Below are 21,393 nucleotides of genomic sequence, written 5' to 3' on the forward strand. Positions count from 1 at the left end.
TAGGCATGTAGATCGTGAGAGCGTGTTAATTTAATGAAATGCTCGATATAAAGGAGAATGAAACTTATGGATTGCTATAGTGTTTCTTGAGTAAAAAAATTCAAGAGCGCTGGAAATGTCTCAATCTTATAATTTTGATATCCATTGTAAAAATTAAAGAGCGTATCAAGTACTGGTGTATAATTGAAATATATAATATCGACATTACCCTTTTTTTTTTTAATTGAAATTATACTTAGTACTTAAACATTATACTGAAATCTAAAAGATACGTTCTTTTACATTTTCCATGATAAACGGTTTGAAACATTAACCTCGGGATCAAGTTTCTACTCGGTTTTTCCATCATAAATCCAGCTATATTGCGCTGAAATCTTTCATCTTCAATCTTTAAAAGTGTGTAGTTTTAAATTAAGTTACGATTTTGAGATAACACATACTGTGAAGAAATTACTAGAATAAAATGCGGACAGAAATGAGAAACACCAAGTTAAAACTAAAAAAGAAAAAATAAAAACTGATACGATCAACGACACCATAATAAAAAGAAACCTGAAAGAGTAGTTACATGTATTATATATAGAAATGATCATTTCTCGAATAAACTCGTACTCAAGAATTGCATGCAATTTTCTCAAACCAGTTCACTTAAGCGTATTACGCTACATTTTACAAGACACGGTGCTGTTATGATATCAAACACGTATGAAATATGCAATTTATTCTTGTTACTGCAATCTCCAGCGCTTCATCGCTTTATTTCCTCAGCTCCTTCGAGACTCGTGCAATTTCATATCTCGACATCGTGCCACGATGTGGTTTACATTTTGAATCAGTTACCACTTTACTTTGGTCTCTCGACCCCTTTTCATCTGCATCAGTATGAGTAGTTCGTAGTAGTTACCTGCTGCGAGGTAAATGAATGGTCATATCACGGGTCAAATTATGCTGGTCAGAATAAGTATCAACATTACATTTTCGTAGGAAATACATTTTAGTAGGGAATGCTAGCGTCAGGTATTTATGTTGGTTACTCTGAGTGAAAATTAGCAGAAAAGTAAATTTATGGTTTGAAATGTTAGAATTTTTGCTGAATATTTTCGATTCACTCAATTCAACTTTACTATATGATATTGTATCTTTATAAATTGATGGAAATTTTAAATGAGAAATGTTGTGTTTAGGTTAAAGTTTCATAAAAACCCATTTATACTTTGATTAGGTGTTCAAAAGCTTTAATCAACTTTGATTTTTTTAAACACTTATACTAAAAGCGTGTAATGATGATACACTTGCCTAGAGTATTTGGAGAATGTCGCCCACGTCCTACGGGAACAGAACCCTGAACCGGTTGTGTGGCGTCCTACAAGAGCGGTCCTGAGATAACAACCAGAAGTAGATGTAACCTGAATTATTCTCAGACAACTTGTACACGTATTGATTAATTTTATAGAGCAGATACAACTTGCTAAACCTTCAAGTATTTTTGAGTCTGCTGTCTCGGCTCTGTCTACTAGGGAAGGCATGAAGACGTCTTATAATGTACGTAGATGTAGAAATTATAAATTCTTTCAATGAAAATTTTCAAAGACTGATGTCATGGACTTCAACAATATACAATAAAGAAACAAAATGGCAAATTCTTCTGGTTTAAATCCTTAAGCTATATATACTTGAAAGAACAAATGAACAGGAAAACGAGAGAATAATAATCCTGAAAGCAATGAAAAGTTCAGAGGTAAATGTCGAGTTCATTAGCCACGCGAAGGAGGTCGTCTACATTGTCCGCACACCGAATGTTGTTCACATAAAGAATATTAAATTAAGGCTCCTTTTTCTTGAACACTTATATATATTTCGTACTATCGTTAAATAATATTTTTCCGATTTGTGCAGCATCTATTCTAGGAGTCAGAAATGACTTTGACATAAGCTGCCCGACAAACAAGAGTTATGCAGAGGTTCCAATATTAACCATGACTTTTATCCCGAGTTATGGAAGTTTGATTTCTTAAAAAATGCTCTTACGGTGAGAAAAGCCATCGGGTCACCTATCAGGCGACTGATGGATGTTGAACATGATTTAATGATGTAAGATATCCCTGCGAAGATTGCGGAGGTCAGACGGGAGTGCTCTCCTCTCCTCTCTATAGACATGAGATAGGACCGCATTGAGCGTAACACCAGGAACATGATGATATTTATTTATTTATTCTCAAAGACAGAAAATTTCACAATGTGTGGTCTGAAATTAAAATAATTAGAATTACAATTCGAAGTTCTACCTTTAAGAGTGAAACCTTGTCGTAAGTAAGGTTAGTTTATATTTCATCCCACTCACATCAAATATGAACAGACAAGATTAAGTACTTTGTTAAATTACCCTTGAAGTAGCATTCGTCGTTTATAAATTAGATATAGCATTAAAAAATAGTAAACATGACTATTCAATTCAAAAAGGTAGCTTATTTGCCGTTAATGGAAGAAATATTTTATATTTGAAAGATAAATAGGTATATTCTTAGTAACTATTTCAAGGCTTGTTACCGATTCTATTGATAAAGCGGAATAATAATAATATTCAGATACCTTTGTACTATGTAGAATTACTGTATTAAATACTTCTGTATATAATTGTACATAAATAAATAAAAAGAGCGACGTGCTACAATAAAGCGGTTAGGGATCCAATCTGGTCAAACTTGACATCTATAGTAATTGTAGTTATATGAATTACATGTCGTAAAAGGCGACTAAGGGATAGGCTTACAAACTTGGGATTCTTTTTTAGGCGATGGGCTAGCAACCTGTCACTATTTGGGTCTCAATTCTATCATTAAGCCAAATAGCTGAACGTGGCCATTCAGTCCTTTCAAGACTGTTGGCTCTGTCTACCCCGCAAGGGATATAGACGTGAACATATGTATGTATGAATTACAACTATTTGAAGATAGTTGTAATACCGAAAGTTGCCGCTGGCGTGGCTGAAACCAAAATAACAAGTGTTTATATAATGAACCTTTCTGAATAAGCAGATTTAAAATATTGCTTTTGCAGTAAACTGCCTTGAGCCAATTTGCGAATTGTTCGAGGCTTAGATGTTTTGCTGTAGGAGGTGAGTGGGTGCTAAGTTAATTCAGAGCGAAACCCGCACAAGTTTTCGGTAATACTGATTAAGTTAAAGGTCAGTCATTAATCATACTCAATATAATTATAAGTTCATATATCCATATTTTCCTTATGCATATAAAACTTAAAGATCCGTACACACAGCACATCAAGTTGAAATGACAAGCCGAGGTCACAGCTGCCATTACCTGAAACAGAAATCAAGGCATCAGAACACAATTCATCTGTAACGGCATTCATCATAACATTAACATTGTTAAGACCTCGTAAAATTAGAAAAAAAATACAAGGCCAGGAATCAAACAGCCATCAGATTTATATATAAATCTGGTCAGAGAACAGTTCATAAAAGTGTATGAGGTTTTACGAGCTGTCTTCGGAGTTAATAAAAGATTTTACGAGTTCTCCCTCAATGGACAACAAGATTGTAAATTTGAACATTAGCGGTCGGTCCATACGAGGAAGCGTTTCAAAGAATTAGGTCGAAGTATTATGAACTTAAAGAATCGTAAATTTGCGAATAAAGATTTGCCGGAGATATGTTAAGGGATGATGTTATAATACAAACAGGTATTCTTGTCAGCCGTGAGAATTAGATGTCCAAATGTCTTAAATAGAGCCGGAATAAACCAGAGGATTTGATCTGTGTTTAAGATGGAATTGTATGTGTTAATTCAGCTGGGATTAAGCGTGACATGTCTAACTAAGCTGGTCTAAGATAATATGATGTTAATGATCATAATGCTGATGTTGTATGAAGACATAACGAGAGCTTTACGTCCATGACACTTTCGTGGTTAGATAGTCGTGTGATTACCCTTGATGTTTGAGTTCATAATGGGTTTAACATGTTTTCATGCTATATTTAAAATATAATTTTGTTTAATGCAGCGGTATGCTTTCTCTCGTAATTACCGCCTTCAGACTCGCTATGCTTTTAAGTTTCATTTTGTTGTTTTTCACTGTTCTGTGTGGAAATACTTACAGATCTCTAAATAGCTTATTCAAAAATACGTTCAAAATTTATAACTTAATCATAAGCTTTAATTTAATTTTAGGCACTTAAATCGAGTCTAGGTCTAGTCTAGATTTAGATGTCGTTTTAGTATATTCTTTTTCTCCTTGTTGCTACTTTTCAAACAATCACGAAGGGCAGATTTTGATCGAATTTTATTCGATAAATTAAGTAACAAATCCATAAATGTTTATTACACACTTACATCGATTATAAAATTGGAAAATTCACCATTTCTTACACAGTTTTAAATTGACGTCAATGAAAGTCGATGAACTCTTAAAAAAATCATGATTTCACTTCAGTGATTTCAACGGCCTATAAAACATCATACATTAGATGATCACCGTCATACCGCCTTCTTGGACGTGTGATTTGTGTGTTTGTCGGACGATTGTACTTACTGGAGTCAGCGATTTGGCAGTGTTTTTAATGCTGTATTAGATTTATGTAACAATAATTACTAATGTTATACCAATCTTCTAAGAATAATAAAGGAGAAGTAACTATTTTCCTAATTTAAGATTACTAGCTCTATTAATACCTAAGCTGTGTTTGGCAGAAAATATATTATAGTAGAAATGGCTTAACCATTTATGTGATGTTATTCAAGGCAGCTAAAATAAACAACATTTTTGCAACACACCCTAAATCCAAAAGTGACAAAGAATATTGTAACGTTAACAAATAACATGCACAAGCAATAACTTTTCAACAAGCTGGATCATAATTCGTTTCACAGAACGTGAAAACTGTTATCACCGCATGACTATAAATAGTGAAAAATTTGTTGTCCAAAATCACAACAATCAAGTTTGCCAATAAATTGGTCATACTGTAGAATTTAATAACAAACCCCTTTGAACTATTGTAGAATACATTAAACAGTAAAACAAATCGTAAAAAAATATTATAATGTTTCAGTAACGTTTCATGAATGAGAACATGTTCCGGAAATTATAATAGTCATGAGCTAGATTAAAATGGGCCACAGCCTAAAAATGTCAAGGTGAGTTATAAGATTACCTCTATTTTTATACATGCATCAAATTTATCAAAACATGTTTTCTTGGCAGTTTTATCAGTTTTCTCAAATCAATAGTAGATGTTATATCCACATGATGTACTTTCTTTTGTGTTAAAGATTGAGAATTCGTTTTGTAAACATAATCGCCAATGGGAAATATTTGAATTACTATTTGGAGATTTCTGTGATTAGATTACTGGAATAATTATTTCTAAAGGTATTCGAAATATTTGAGTTTGTACCAGTTCAATCCAATTATTACCCACCATGTTGAGGTATACATTTGGTGCATCTGTAAATCTTAGCTTATATAATTTTCACAAGGCTCCGTTTGGTAGTAAATGTTGTTGTCGTGTAATTAAATGCAGAACAGAATTTTCATTTCGCAGAATCAATCAAGATAATGAAAATAGCTACGCAGTGATACCTATCTCATACAAACATTCATTAGTTTGTGTGGAAAATAAAGCATGTTCTGAAACTGACATATTTTATTCTCATCTCATCTACATCAAAGACACGTGACCACACTTTCGCAGAAAATCTGTGTCTAAAAAAGTTTATGAAGGAATAATTCAACGTTATTATCTAGCTGAGTGGGAAGACCTAGATGAACGTATCTTGATCAAATTAAGGACGTCCTGGTAAAGGGTCAGGTCAAAAGTACCCGCAACCGCCGAGCTTGCATGAAGAGAGTTATGAATGTGGATGAAGCGAAGGAAGTATGCAGAGATCGTCTTAAGTGAAAAGAGGTAGTCTCCGTCTACCCCTCCGGGAAAGAGGCGTGATTTTATGTATGTATTATCTAGCTCAACGTGATAAAAATTTAAAAGCAGTTACATATATACAAAGTAAATCTGGCTAAAAATGACATCATGGATGCAAGTAGTGAGTCACTTATGTAAATGTACTTACAAACAATCTATGTTGAAGGTCGTTGTAAATACAATTCGCATTTATTGATTTAAAAAAAAATGCATAATTATCTTTCTGATCTTCTTTGATTCCAGAACCTCTGACTTACTAAAAAATGACACTTAATTTCGGAAGTAGTTAAATTGCGCCGTAGGTATCATCGTTATTAACAACATTATGGTGAGCAGGCAGAAACTAAATCTTACCACTAACCACAATCTCTACTTACCTACTTCTCTTGCTGAATTTACTTACTTTCAACAATGTTTTTGTACAAGATCATCGGTTACTCTTATTTTGTACCCGCTTTCATTTGTCACCCCGAGACAATCACAAAATGCCTTTATCAAGCTGTTATTTATTCAGTCGATCATTTCTCTCACTTAATTTAAACTTTTATTTAAATACATACATACATATAATCACGTCTTTATCCCTCGCGGGGTAGACAGAGCCAACAGTCTTGAAAAGACTGATAGGCCACGTTGAGCTGTTAATATAGAGGGCTAGGCTTAATGATAGAATTGAGATTCAAATAGTGACAGGTTGCTAGCCCATCACCTGAAAGAAGAATGCCAAGTTTATAAGCCCATCCCTTACTCGCCCTTTACGACATCTATGGGAACGAGATGGAGTGATAATATTCTTTTTTTAATGGCGCCGGGAACCACACGGCACTTCATTATTGTATGTATGGAATGTATAAAAAGAATTTCAAACTTGCCATGCAGGTAATGAAAATAGATGATGTTACAAAATAATGCAAAATGACTAGTAACATGCTTTTCAGGTCAAGGTGGCAGACTTGTGGGTTAGGCAAAATAAAAACTAGACATGCAATATTTTATAGGCTACTCAAACACGGCAGAATACTGCAAAATGTGGAGATGATGCAAAATGAGGTCATGTGGAGAGGATGAATGAAAGCAGGTTGACTAAGCAGATATACAAGGAGAGTGTGGAGGGAAAGGTCGGAGTGGGAAGACCTAGACGAACGTATCTTGATCAAATTAAGGACGTCCTGGTAAAGGGTCAGGTCAAAAGTACCCGAAACCGCCGAGCTTGTATGAAGAGAGTTATGAATGTGGATGAAGCGAAGGAAGTATGCAGAGATCGTGGCAAGTGGAAAGAGGTAGTCTCTGCCTACCCCTCCGGGAAAGAGGCGTGATTTTATGTATGTATGTATGTATACTGCAAAATTCTTGAACAAACGTGACATTTCGTATGTATAACGATTGAAGTGGAAAAATGTGTAGCTAATTGAGGAGTGCAAATGATCTTCCGTGCGGTTTCCATCACTTTAGAGTAGGACTATTCTTTCCCGTCGATATCGTAACAGCTGATATAAGGAAATAAAACCTTTACTGTACGATATCATCATCAATTTTTAACTTATATATGGGTCTTATATATGTTCTATATGTGTGCCGTGTGGTTCCCGGTACCTATACAAAGAAGAAAAGGTGGTCCTATACTTTCCCATGGGTATCATAACAAGCGATTAAGGAATCTAAAAAGACTGATAGGCCACGTTCAGCTGTTTGTCTTAATGATAGAAGTGAGATTCAAATAGTGACAGGTCGCCTAAAATAAGAATCCCAAGTTTATAGGTCTATCCCTTAGTCGCCTTTTACGACATCAATGGGGAAGAGATGGAGTGGTCCTATTATTTTTCTAATGGTGCCGGGATCCACGCGGTAATTATATAGATACAAGATATTAAATAAATTGTGTATAATTTCACCACGCCTCAAGCCTTACCCTACTCGTGTCAACATTCACACAATATTCTTCATATCAATGTGCAAGGCCCCTTATAAATGTTGCGTAACAACTACTTTACGAGCCAAAACTAAAGGCAATTTACGACTCCTACAAAATAGAATTAGACGCGATTCGCTGGCTTCGATTAATACCGATGGTATCGATTTATTTGAGAATTGATTTCGATCGATTAAAGCCTGTTCACACGGGCGTATTTCATGTGTGATTCAATTTATCGGATGCTATAATGGATGATAGAAAGAATATTTATCTGCAGTGTAGTTTGTTCCGCCGCTTCTTCTACACATGCGCTTTGGAAGCGGTAGGACTTATAATTAAATTTAAGTGATGTGACGTCAATAAGTGATACCTTGTTTCCAATTTTTAAAATAAATCTATTTTATTCTATTTATAAAACGTATCGTGATTAGTGGAGAAAAGATAGCGATAAAACGTTTCGTACACATACATAATAAATGACGCCTCCTTTTCGGAGGGGTAGGCAGAGACTACATGTTTCCACTTGCCGCGATCGCTGCATACTTCTTTCGCTTCATCTACATTCATAACTTTCTACATGCCATGTCCTTTTTCCAGAACTGTATAAAACATTACATATTTTATAATTTTGATATCAAAATAAAATATTTACTTAACTTTTTCTGACTTCTGTATAACGTACGATATTTTATCTATTTCAGTGATTTATAGATAAAAATCTCTTATTTTCATAGCGCTACATTCTTAGCAGGTCATTAAGGTTATGCGTTTTCCATCACTTCCTACGATTCAACCTCAAATTTAAAATTTTATATCACAAAATCGTTAACTCAGTAAATTGTATGTCAATAAAGTTTAAATTAAATTAATATCCTAAGGTCACTAGAAAGTAAGACCCATAGGACCACATTTCATCAAATTATGCATTTCACAATCTGTCATTTCGCGTAATATCCGATGTTACGGTGAAACTGCGGATAATTGCGTAAAGGAACTTTCCTCGTGGCGTATAGAATGGTAATTATGGCATAAGCGAAAACGTCTAGACTTTCCTTTTTGCTAGGTCTTTGTTAAGCTGTCATAGATAATAATAATAACATTTAAAATATTGAAATGAACTTATTTTCAAGTGCACGAAAGTATTTTAAGTAAAACGCAGGATCTGTCTACCCCGTAAGGGATATAGACATAATTACATGTATATATGTATTTACTCGTATAATCGGTTTGCCGTGTCAGTCTTTTCAAGACGTTAGCTCTGTCTACCCCGCAAGAGATATAGACATAATTATATGTATGTATAACCGGTATAACACGAAGTATACACGTTCAAAAGTAATCTTCAACCCTTAACCTTAAATAATGGATCTTATGATATTAAGGAAACAAAAATTAGTCACATCAAAATAATTTGGAACACCATTACAATCAATTAAAAACATATTTGGACTATCCGAAGGGTGAATTATTTAAATAAAACTTTATTATAACATGTGGCGACGGTTGATTTTATATTTTTAAAACATAAATAACGAGCGGAAGCGGAAGTTTTAGTATACACCGTTCTTAACTGGATTCTATTAATTTAAACTTTTTTCGTTATACAAAGATTCTAAATTTTTATTCATGATTATTATGGGACACTTCATATGACTTAATAATTGTCATATCTTTTGGTTTCAACAACATTGGTCGACGTCAAATAAGTTACTTAAAACTAAGTTTACTGCCGCTTCCGTTATACATAATCTGTGAAAGTGTGATGAGATTTTTTTTTAATTCGGCAAATAAACCAAATCCTCAAAGATTTTATTAAAACAAGGATACAATTAATTGTAACGGCTGATTTGCAACGGTTCAGTCTTCAAGTAATAAAACGTCATTAAAAATTAAAACATCTATTTAGCTACCCACTTTTGGTTGCTACAAAAATACGATGCCACAAATGAAAAACAGGTCATAATTAAAACAACTTTAGTTTTTTGGAGAGTAGTTCAAAACTGCAGATATGATACCGAAAGGTGGCTCTCTCAACGCCTGAAAACTGCCAAGTTTCAAGCCATTCCCTCGATTAACAGCCATACATACATACATAAAATCACGCTTCTTTCCCGGAGGGGTAGGCAGAGACTACCTCTTTCCACTTGCCACGATCTCTACATACTTCCTTCGCTTCATTGAATTCATGAATTCCAGGATACTGAGAAATCGCTAGCAACTTATAACTCGCTCTGTACCATAACTCATATCATACGCACGTGGTACCGTAATTCCTCGAGCATTGAAGTGTTAAAACTGTCACGGCTTGTGACCTCGCGACCACCTACAAAACTGTGGCTGACCATTACGAGGGTTAGGCCGGATATCCGACGATTGGCATCATCGATCACTATTCGAGTATTATCAATCGATATATATATCGCCTTGTAGTTGGCTTTTGGAGAACGACCTCTTTTGTTTGGCTCTTTAAATGGATTTGTTTGTACTAAGTGTTTCTGAGCAATGTGACGGGTAGACAGACATGGCAAAAATATGTGTTTTCTTTGTAAACTATACAGCTCTGAAAAGCAAGATAAAATATATCAAGACACATATACTTATCTAACACGTGTAAATTACTAACGGATATACAGCCAACTGTTTCGAAGGATTTGGGATTCAAGCAGCGATGGTTACTTAGCCCATCACATAAACTGTTTGTAAGTATTTATGTTTAATATCCAAAACTTAGAAGCAAAATTTACAAGAAACTTACTAACTTTAGCCAGAACGATCATCCTAAGGCAGGTAATGTCAAGGGCACTAAGCCGAAATTAGCCAAAATTCACGTAGCGCCGGTAACCTAAGTGATGTTATGCCTTAACTTTTAATAGACGTAGGTAAATCCACAGATCTAGACAGGTATGTAGTCCACTTCTTTAGGTAGGTACTCAAAAAATGATAAACAATCTCTTACCTCGTAAGACATTAGAAGATATTAATCTTCTCGTAAGATATTAATATCTCGTAACACAAGTGTCTGTCTCTGTATAATTTGTTTCTTATATATATATTTAATCTTGATACATAATTTAAATCTTTTAATTGATACTGTGAACAATATGATACAACAAGTGTCTTAATAACTTAATGATAACAAACTTAAATTACATACATAAAATTACAATAACGCAGAGACGTCATCTTTCCACTTGCCATGATCTCTGTATACTTCTTTCGCTTCATCCACATTCATAATTCTGTTCATTCAAGCTGCTATCGTCTCCACAAGGGATATTGACATGATTATGTTGTGTATTTTGATATACTTACTTCTTCATTATCATAAGAAATAACTTTGAACACAGATTACTGCAGCCACGGCTGCCTTAGTAATTATAGTCAAAGAGGGTATATAATACAAAGCCACGTGGCTATGAGGGTCTAGGCTTAACAAGAGGGTGACAGCCCTCCTGTCTACCCCTACATCTTAAATGGGCTTTTAATATCGATCGTTAGCAAGAAGAGGTTCCTTTCACTTACAAGAAGAGGTTTCTTTCACTTAAAGTTATATTCTATCTATTTATATTTAGATCTATGTTTTACTCGTAATTAGTATTTAGGATCGATTTGTCTTTATTTGTATCTATGTGACGTGCACATGAATTCTAGAAACAAAGATCCTGAATTTTTTTTTAAATATCCGATGTAATTATGTAATATAACAAGTATAAATTAAATTAAATGAATCCGCTTAAACACACAAGAAATTAGTATGACAAAAATTGTAACCATTACAATTTTTCATATTTGCATTGATTACAAATCTTAATTATGTATGTATGGTGACGCACAAAAATATTGCAATATGCAATTTCATATAAGCCGCTTCTAAATTGAGAGTTCTAAGTTACTTAAACTTACTACTTATAATATTAAATTTACCTGTCCTAAAAACCTACACACTCTTGTTACCTTTTAATTTTGACTTTTTATCTTAACAACCATCAAATTGCTGTAATTAACTTCATTAGCTTTATGTTACTTGCCCCATTACGTGTTTTGAAAGTAATTTAAGAGTGAAAACAGAGGTCCCTGTTTACCAATTAGGGAGCTACTCGGTATTTTAAAACTCTTATTTACTTACGTTTAGAAGTTACAAAGAGTCTTTCAAGTAATTACTTCATTGTCTGTTATTAAATAACAAGGCCTTTTCCATTTTCTTCACATAATTGGTTGTGTTTAACTTTTCCTAATTGGCCTGGGTCTTGGAGGCAGATATACATATATATATATATCCGCCTCCAAGTATATATATGTAATATATTTATTTTTATTCACTTCGAGGCTAACACAATCTGTGTAATTTGTCCCGTATATATTTATATTTTCTTTGTTTAAGCTTTCATACATACATATAGTCACGTCTAAATCCCTTACGGGGAAGACAGAACCAGTACCATACTTGAAATACAGACAGGACAGGTTCAGTTGTTAGGCTTAATGATAGAATTGAGATTTAAATAGTGACAGGTTGCTAGCTCATTGCCTATAAGAAGAATCCTATGTTTATAACCCTATCTAAGGGATAGTCAAATAAAATTATTACAAACAAAAGTTCGTCTTACTTTGTGGTCATGCGACTGTGTTCCCTCTTCACCTTGTCGTGTTGTTTTAGACCTTTTCTAAGCTTGGTGAAGTGACAAGGCTGATGTTTTACACAGATCGACTATTCTGACCTCCACAATCCAAAGAGCCAAGCCATGAATCAAGCCCCGCAGCTTAGAACGCGCGTCGCCGTTTTTATCGCGCGTAAATCTATCGCTGTTCTCCTTTTTATTAATGACGGGACGCGGAATAGCGATAGTTTTTCGCGCTATAATATATCCAAGATACAGGCCAATTAGAAAAGTTAGTTTTTCATTACGCCCTGGCCTGAATAAACTGATACTCAAAGGCATTGTTTTTTTAATAATAGTTTATATTCGTTACTACTTATAACTCATGCATAATAACGTTTAAGCATGTATGCACAGATGCATCCCACACACGTGTGAGTGCATCAGAGCGTTAGAATCGTGTTGATTTTATCGTGAATCCATCCATCTATAAATATTGTTTTCCCATATAGATCTTTATGTTGTGGCGATAATGCTTGAAATGTAATGAATTGTGTCGAAATTAATAGGCTGTTAACAGCGATTAAAAAGATCAATATTTAAAAATGTCAGTGTTTTTGAGAAGATCAAAGTTACGCTGAAATAAAAGGCAGTTTAAAAAAAGTCGAAATCCTGGGCTCATTTGGTGCTTTGGTAAATTTTTGGTTTGGTTTATTTTTATATGTACATACATACATATAGTCACGTCTATATCCCTTACGGGCTAGACAGAGCCAACTGTCTTAAAAAGACTGATTGTCCACGCTCAGCTTTTTGGCTTGATGATAGAATTGAGATTCAAATAGTGTCAGATTGTTAGCCCATCGCCTAAAAGAAGAATCCCAAGTATAAGCCTATCCCTTAAACGCATTTTACGACATGTTTATATTAAGTAAAATTACTTTGGGTTTTAAATACAAAATGCACATCAGGCATAACAGATATCTGCCCGTACATTACAACATTATTACAAAAAATACAAATAAAAAAAATCTATAAAACTGTAAACTCACACGTAAGAGAAAACATTAGCGATAAAATACTCCAGCTCTTCGTATACAGGGGCGCAAATACTTTCATAGAATCAGAGTTATTAATGATACGCCAAAAATATACGTATCATTGAACATTTATTACACTTACGTCGCTTCCAGATATAATGATTCAGTCAATTTAGATTAATGATAGCTACATTGTGAAAGATGCAACAGATTCGTCGAAAAATAGGGTATTAAAGTAAAAAAAAGGAAATCACTTTGTGAAATAAACGTTATACTTGTAAATTCACGTTCATCTTCTGAAGACTGATGGTGTTTTTATACAGCTAAAATATTGAATATAAAGTTAGCGTCCTTATCAATTTAAAAGGCGAGAGCTCAAAGCCTGACAAAAAAATTATCAAATACTCAACTCCGACAAGAACATTCAAAGTTTTCAAAGCGAATACTTGAGAACATGTTTCAAAGTAACAAAAACTTCACCATATTGGAAACAAAATTATCGAAATTCGTGTCACGTAATATCGACAATTGTTAGGAGTTTCAACCGCGGACAATCCATTATCCGCACTAATCCATGCTCAAATGGCACAATATTTCCGATCATTCAAATTGATGGATCATCAGCATGACGTCTCCGCAACAACTTGACGTCACAAGAAAAAAAGCGTACATAATCATCAGCAGGGGACCAATTAAACTGCATTTAAAATCTAATCCTTGCACACCTTAAGAAAACATTAGCATACAAAAAGAACCCAACGTAACGAAATAGACTGTTGCAATAGAATAAGAAGCAGGTAATATGAGTAAGTATAATAGAATAGGAAAATAAACAAAACGTCGGAAGATATTATAAAATCAAGTTGCTCACTGTACTAATTGAGTCTGACAAATCCCTTTGTAAGTCGACACTTCAAGTGAAAAGTTTGTATCGTGTGAATGTAAAAAACAGAGACAATGCAATGACAAACAATAACAGAGGGTGCGCTAACTACACACACGTACAGGAAATAAGAATTATTATGATTTCTCTCAGAGTTACTTCAGTAAATTACAAAATGATGAAATAGTAAAAGGTGACGAAGACCTGGTGATTATATCATTACTGAAATATACTAGAGGTGTAAATCAAACTACCCAACCAACCTATTTAAGCGAATTAAAAGAAAAAACTTTGGAAACTTCAAAAAAATTGGAACAAATGATATCAAGGATGAATCGAAAACCGGTAATAATATTGCGGAATTACTCGCCACACAAAACCCAAGAAAATTTATCCATAATACCGCAATATTTGCAGCAAAAAATATAGAGATTTGCGGATCCCGTCCAAAATTGGGGCAGAATTGCTAACATGGAAAGAATTGCAACCCCAGAGGTCTTTGAATTTTTTATGCAATACAGCGAACACGAGGGGTGCAAAGATAAAGATTCGAATTTAAGACACTACCATTTCGCCATTGGAGGAGAATTGTAAAGGGCGACACCCAATATGGGAAGGGCGGAACGTAAAGGGTGGTTAATGCGAGAGATAGATACTGCACTAATGAAAGTTGACTTGATTGAATTTCAAACATGTCTTGATCCGATATGTTGTATCATTTTCAAGACAGTTTTATAAAGGTCTTACCATCGAACAATTTGCTACCCAATTTGTAACTATTGATCATATTCAGTGATCTACTAACCTAACACAGAAAAAAACTCATGATATCTAATGTATTTCAGAATAAAAGCTATAAATCCAATTCACTCACTATAAATATCTTCACGGCATGCGCAAACGCACACGGACAATACGTTGCACTATCAAAAAGTTTTGTCCCGACGTTATCAAAGGCGTTAAACAAATTTATGACCCGTAACAGCCACGTAACAATTATGATAAGAATATAAATCATACAAAAACTAGGGTATACCAATGGTACCGTATAATTTTGCGCTACTAAGATTTGGTTATGGGTCGTTTAACTAATTGAAGAAATGGGAACAATAGTACACTATGAAAGAGAAAGTTTCGGTAATGCAAAAATTATTTCTTACTTTTACGCAGCCTTTTTACAATACATAACTTATATTCAGAAGATTTCTGGAATACAATTCTAACTGATTCATTTAAATCAGATCGTGCGTGGCTAACAATTATTTTTGTTGTGACTACTTATAAATATTCTGAGGTACTTTCCGAATATTGAAATACAAGATATCCTTAGTAATATTAACGCACGTTCTCAAATCACAAAACAACAATTCTCCCGTAAACAAATCATAACACGTCAAGATTTTGACGAAGACGAAAGTGCAACAATGGCCGACAATGATGCACGAAACGTTGCACCAAACACTAAAGCAACAATAGATTCAAACGGATTTTCTGAACAAAACGCATTTGACCTTCCATCTGTTGCTAAGGTACAGACAGATTTCTCAAAAACTGGAATATTCGTGGGACTTAGCTTCCGTGTTGTGGAACCGGTTTTAGGAAAAAAAAATGAGAATGAACAATTGGGTATTTTACGTTTTCTCATCAAGTTCATGGGAAATGTTGAACAATTCAAGGTGAGCGCTGCGATGGCGTCTAGACAGATATTTAGTACAGACATTTGTAAGTGTACAATGTTAATCCTTTAAAGATAATTTTAATAGTAGATGTAAGAACTTCAGATAGGAGTGTGGTTTCCGGCAGAGTGGAATAGGGATCATCTCAAATGACTAAAAGAGAGAATCACTAAAATCTAGTGTCACACAGGCAGCCGATTGCAGAAACATAATTACATTTTTTTACGATTATTTATACTTTATGTTAGGTTTGATGGACTCAATTTTTTGGCACACAATTGAGAACGTATACTACTAATACAATTTTATCACATAATATTATATCTCTCTTTCGAGAGAAAGAGGTAAGTAACTACGAAAAGAATTTCCAACCGTCTCAACTACAAAATATTTTTATTTGTACTTTCAGTTTTGCAAATAACATAATCCAAAGATCGAACCACGACTGCATCAATCTGACAATAGTTATAATCTAGATACGATTATTAACAATATATTTAACCCGATCTAAAACCAGACGAAACAGCTTATAACTTACAACGATCTTAGATAAACGGTATGACATTTAGAAATATAATTACGGTATTGTTGACCCGGGGGTCGAAGTAGAACCCTTTCGCGTCAATTTGCAAGCGTGACAAGCAGGCAGTCACGTCAATCAAAATGTTGAAGGAGAAAATGCACTTTAATGGGGTGGCATGAATGCAAGTTTTGAAATGTATCGTAACCTTTCGGTGCGAAACGTTCACACGATATTGATTACTTTGAATGATAGGCAGTTTTTCGGTTCTTCTATCTAGTCAAATGATTCTACACACCGTGGTGTAAGAATTTCTTGTGTCACGCGTACGAGCATCAAATGGCGATGGGTTTAAGCGGCTTGATTTCAGAAGAACATACATACATACATACCATCATTGCCTGTTTCTCATTGCGGTAAGCAGAGACTATGCATTTCCACTTACTAAGATCATTACAGAAGAACATTTTCATCTTTCTCTTACAGCTAAATTATTTAAATCAATTATAAGTTTGGTTGCAGGAGATTTGAAACAATCTCAATATTTACCCACAACAACGGGTTAGGAACATTCAGAAAGACCACAGAGACTAATATAGAAAAGCAGTTCATTCTTCCCCCATTAAATTCAATATTACATACATCGCATGATTTTACTAAATTAAATAAAATTTAATTTAAATAAAAGAAAATAAAATAACATTAAATTAAATTTTCCTAAGATTTTACTAAACTCCATCGACTGATAATATACTAACCCGCCTTCTCCACGATCGGGTAAAAAATAACAGTTCATAAAGCCCGAGGGTACTGTCCTGTCTCATCCCGGGCAAAGTCCTGCGTTCCCGGATGACGGAGAAATCCCTTCCGCGTCAGTTAACATGTATTTCGCCTAAAGCGATTTAGGTCGCTTTGTTACTATTTTAATCCTATAAACTTGCACATATAATATAATATGGTTCATAAAGAAGAACGGCAGATTAGTATACAAGTTTGGATGATTGATAAAAATTTCAATTTTGTAGTTGTGTCGTTTGGTTCCTGGCACCAACAGAAAAAAGAATAGGACCACTCCATCTCTCTCCCATGGATGTCGTAAAAGGCGACTAAGGGGTAGGCTTATAAACTTGGGATTCATCTTTTAGGCGATGGGCTAGCAACCTGTCACTATTTGAATCTCAATTCTACCTTAAAGCCAAATAGCTGAACGTGGCCTATCAGTCTTTACAAAACTGTTGGCTCTGCCTATCCCGCAAGGGATATAGACGTGATTATATGTATGTATGTATGTAGGTGTATACCTGAGGATATATGTACAAATGAGGATATTGATTGACTAACTGACTGACCATCCATGTAGAGCCCTATGGCACAGTCAAATCGGCTGGTGTTAGTCTAGAGATCTGATTACTATCCAGTATACCTACGTCAATATAAAGTAAAAGAAGATGTTAACGTGATGTATCGACGCACAGCTGAAACAACTTGACGCATTTCGTTGAAAATTTAAATAAGAAATAAATACGACGTTAAAACATTACCAATATACCAATTGACAAGTAGGAATGCATGAAAAACAAAATCCTCCGTTTGCAGCCCAGTAAAAATTAAACAATATTTTTTTTCCTCTCATATTAACGTAAGAATCTTGATAAATTAAAAATTGAATCAAAATTATAAAAAAAATAACAACGAATTTTTCATCCCGCAAATATTTAACGACTCAATAAATAACAATAATATCGGAATTTCTCCAAAACCATAAATGTCAGGAAGCCCACAATTCTGGGGTGAATCTCAAAATGATCTTGTTATTGTGTTTACGAGATCCGAACTCATTGCACTATTGAATATGAAGCCCCCAGTTTATATTTTTGATTTACTTGATCGAAATATCATAGTGAAATTGAAATTTTCGAGTCGAATTTCAACCTTGTTACGTTTTATTAAGAACAGTGCAAAGATTTCTCAAGATAAATGTAAGTAAAGATAATGTTTTTGGAAACAAGAGATGTTATATTTCCGTCAGTAGATTTGACAGATTTGTGTATTTTATTCCTTTATTGTGTGAAGGAGATTGGGAATATTTAGTTACGCTCCTTTCTAAATAAAGCAGTACCGCGCTGAATTTACAGTTGCTTCCAAGTCTAGGCTTGAAAATGGCACGCAAATGATACATCGTGTGAATATAGTGATTCACAAATATGCCTCTGTTACTTTTGATTTACCCATTTTAGTGCCTTTAATCCTTCTAGATTTACAGATAATCTGTGCTCCCTTTGGAAAAAAGGCGTGATTTTATGAGAATACTAGCTTTTATTCGCAGCTTTGCCCGTCCGAATTTACCGCCACCTACAGAGACACATGTTCTTCTAACTGCACAAACCTAGTTTTATTTACTTTATTTTATTTATTTAAACTTCATTGCACAAAATACAAATGTATAGCACAATTGGCGGACTCAATGCTAGAAGCATTATCTACCAGTTAACCATTCGGTCTTACAGAGAACTTAATCTTAATCTCTTTAATCGATGGATACAACTTAACGTTATTCTTCTTCTTCCAAACAATAGTGGTCCTCTTAACTAATTGGCTATAATAACATTTGTTTTCACAACTTCCTTTCAATTCTGTCCAAAGTTTGAAGCAATGAAAGTATCATTGCTTCAAACTTTTCAATGTACAACCATGTTAAAATACGTTCTTAAGGCTAAAAATAATGATTAACTAACAGTATGTATGACAATTTTAACAAGCAGTTAAACCCCTTGGTTACAATGGCGAATTGGATTAGCCCGTGAAATAAACAAGATGTCGTGAATAGCTATGAGCATGATGAGAATACGGTAACTGGCATTATTCAAACTAAAGAAATTTTTATCTAATTACAATATTACAATGTAAGTCTTGTTTCAGTAACTTAAATTGTCTGAATTACTACTTTCAGTTACTGAATTTAATCAAGTAAGTAAAATACGCGCTTCTTACAAAGCCATGTACATTACAAAAACGCCTTTGACCATGGATCCTGAATTGGGTGGGTCAGGTTTTTACACGAAGCGGCTCCCATCTTACCTCCGCAACCTTTGCAGGGGAACCTAACCTAACCGGATTGGATCGATCATGGTTACACATCCAGTGGCCTGAATATGCAGGTTTCTAGACGATGTTTTCCCTGACCGTAAGAGCATCGGTTAGTATTCAAACGAATGTAGATAACTTCGAAAATAGTTATTGATACATGGCCGGGGTGGGAAACGAACCTGTGCCTTTTTGCGCACGCATTTTAACCGGTAACATTACCGATTCGACCACAGACTCTCTTTTTTTATACCTACTTTATTAAGTGGAACAAAAGTCGAGTTGTGATTTCGTCTCATACCTTTAAAAATCATTCGCAAATATTCACAATTTTTTATTTTTATTAATTTATTTTGTAATAATCTTAATCCAGTTACCAATTCCTACCAGCTACCAATCAAACCAGTCGCGAATAAAAATGAATCCAGTTCTACACAAGTACTAGGGATCATTCTTATTCATCACTATGCAAAAAATGATGTAGCTTGCCCTACGTCGGTTTATGCGAAAGACTGGATCTTTGATTTATGTATAGCGATTTGGGTCTGATTAGCCGGTGAATATGGCTTGTTAAAATCGATGAGGGGACGGACAAGGCAATATAATGGTACTCAAGAATTGTGTTCATGAATAAAATGTCTGTAGGCTGCATGGGTTTGTAAGACTTGCTTTTATTTATACGTTACGCTTGTTACTGTTACTGTGTGTTATTACGCGTACCTTTTAGATAAATCAAAGGCGTACCATATACATAGACTAGACATTTTAAGAACATTATATAATCAAAGCTATTTTATTAAGAAATTTACAGACTGTTATTTTTCACTGGGCCATCAAGATTTGGTTTTATTTTATTGGTTTGATTTTATAAATGTTGGCTTGGTTGTCTATCCCATCGTTTTTAAATCAGATTTATACTGCATTTCAGTTAACAAAACCCTACCTATTCGACCTTAGAAGGTACTCAGTATTTTCAACGTTGCTTCGCAGTGCTCCGATAGCCGTGATCGTCTAGTGGTTAGGACCCTACGTTGTGGCCGTAGTAACCCAGGTTCGAATCCTGGTCACGGCAGTGTTCAACACTGTCATGGCGGAGCTGTATTTTTGTTTTTATTTAGATTATTGTATTTTTATGTGGGATTATAGTTTAATTATAGTTTAATATTCTAGATAATCATTAATACTTTTGATATTTAGGTACTTTAACCAACTTTTGTCATAAATTATTAATGTATTTATTTACATAGCTTTTTAAATTTTATTATTTACTGGAAACAGTCACTATTATATAATTGAAAGGAATAGTCTCGTTTTAATTTTTATAATTCTGGTTCCACCCTTGTATCAAACAATGTATTGTGTTTGTTGCCATCTAGCGACAATTTTTGGAACTATTTACACAAACTTACGAATTGTTGTTACTATTCAACAAAAGATGGCGTGGTGAAAGCATGCTATTCATAACTTATTTAATTGAATGGTAGATGTCGCTGTTTTTAAATTTATAAATGCAGTCCGTAGATGGCGCTAGGTGCCTTTTATCAAACCAATTCTAACACTATTAGTTTGTGTAAAATCGGTTTAAAATGAAACATGGTAGCACTATAATTTAAATATTATTTTTAATTTAGTTTTATATTTTTCATGATAAATAGGATTTTTTATTATTAAAATAAAATAAAAAAATTAATATTTTAAAAATATCCACGTTACTTATCTTAATTATCCAAATTGTTAGCGGT

The 21,393-nt window shown here is 34.2% G+C and overlaps 1 protein-coding gene and 1 non-coding gene across 3 annotated transcripts in view; one reads left to right on the forward strand and one right to left on the reverse strand.

Moving 5' to 3' along the window:
* LOC106132498 (centaurin-gamma-1A) overlaps positions 1-21,393 on the reverse strand; it is a 214,968-nt gene that overhangs the window by 65,735 nt on the left and 127,840 nt on the right. The gene's annotated exons all lie outside the window — the stretch shown is intronic.
* Positions 20,652-20,723, forward strand: Trnah-gug (transfer RNA histidin (anticodon GUG)). Its single transcript has one exon. It is a non-coding gene; the product is annotated as a tRNA-His (tRNA).

Source organism: Amyelois transitella, chromosome 9 (assembly GCF_032362555.1).
Source record: "Amyelois transitella isolate CPQ chromosome 9, ilAmyTran1.1, whole genome shotgun sequence".
In the NCBI taxonomy this organism is placed as follows: Eukaryota; Metazoa; Arthropoda; class Insecta; order Lepidoptera; family Pyralidae; genus Amyelois; species Amyelois transitella.